This window comes from Notechis scutatus, chromosome 4 (genome assembly GCF_049901735.1).
Source record: "Notechis scutatus isolate UNSWTSFEM ecotype Mainland chromosome 4, rNotScu1.2, whole genome shotgun sequence".
NCBI classification, from domain to species: Eukaryota; Metazoa; Chordata; class Lepidosauria; order Squamata; family Elapidae; genus Notechis; species Notechis scutatus.
Genome location: NC_142012.1, coordinates 71405782 through 71407068, shown reverse-complemented (window position 1 = coordinate 71407068; position 1287 = coordinate 71405782). Strand labels below are relative to the sequence as shown.

General features: G+C 50.7%; 1 long non-coding RNA gene across 1 annotated transcript in view; it reads left to right on the top strand.

The window, feature by feature from the left end:
* Positions 1 to 860: 860 nt before the first annotated feature.
* LOC148130774 (uncharacterized) overlaps positions 861 to 1287 on the top strand; it is a 40729-nt gene continuing 40302 nt past the window's right edge. Inside the window, exon 1 of the long non-coding RNA XR_015749622.1 lies at positions 861 to 1287. This exon is cut by the window's right edge and continues 415 nt beyond it. This is a non-coding gene — a long non-coding RNA (uncharacterized LOC148130774).

The following is a 1287-nucleotide window of genomic DNA, read 5'->3' as shown; positions in this document are numbered from 1 at the left end:
GTACCTTTGAAAAATGACCACCCCATCATGGCCGACTTCCCGTCCGAGCTTCTTACTCGTCCTCCCAACTTCCTTTCGCAGCGACCTTCCTGTCCGTCGTCCACGTCCGTCCCTTACCGCCTTTGGAAAAAAAATGACCATCCCATCATGGCCGATTTCCCGTCCGTCCTTCTAAGGCCTTGAGAGAAGAGAATGGGAGACCAGCCGGCCCTCCCGTACCTCCAACTGCCAAGGGCTGCCCCCTTCCTTCTCTTTGGTTCCCAACCTTCCCCAGTCTTTCTAAAATGAAAAGCCTCAACCTCAGTGAAATTGCCCCCCAACCCGAAAAAACCCAAATCCCTCAAGGACAGCTTATCTGTTTTCCCCCAGTACCTTGGTAACAGCCAGCAGCTCACACAGAAAGCGCATCCCCCTTCCTCCACTGCTTTCCCCAAAAGGGTCAAGCTCTCAGCCAGCAGGCCTTTTACAGGACTGGCCCCAATCAGCGAATGCAGCTGTGACTGGGAGAAATCAGCAGATTTGCAAGGCAGACTCTGCAAAGGCTCAAGTTGCATATCGCCTCCACCTTTGGCCTCATGTTGTTCTCTAATAATATTAATAAGGCGTTAATAATTAAGATACAGGATAGTAGCTTAAAAAACCCATTAAAAGGTTTTTTTTTTCTGGCTGCTATTCCTTCTTGGACCAGAGGAAGGCCCTGTTTTTCAATTCCAGGCTGCTGCAGAAGAGGCACACGAAAAAGAATCCGGTTTCAAAAAATGCCATTGAAAAGGTGTTTTTTTCCTGTGTGGCCGCAATACCGACTTTCACCACAGGGTGGCACCGTTTTCTCTTCCCGTAGAAAGAGCATTGAAGTTTAACTCGCTTTAAGAAGCGGAAGTCCTTCTCTCCCTGTGTTGCGGGCCCTGGTCCTCCTCTGCCCCTATTAATGTTAACAAGGATGCGTTTTATCATGGCGATATAGAATAATAAACTTAAAATCCCAGCGTGGCGAAAAAGTCGCTGCGCGAGGAAGTGGGGGGGGGAGGGGGGAAAGACTAAAAAGAACGGACTGGAAGTCGGCCGTCATAGAAAGGTCGTTCTTCTCAGGCATGGGAGGGCGGACGGGGGGAGGGCGCGGTGAACGGACACCGCGAAAAGAAGTTGTGAAGTCATTTTTCAAAGGCGATAGGGGACGTCCACGGACAGGAAGCTCGCCTTGCCGAGAAAGGAAGTTGCGAAGGACGAGTAAGAAGGACGGACGGGAAGTCGGCCATGATGGGATGGTCATTTTTCAAAGGCACTGGG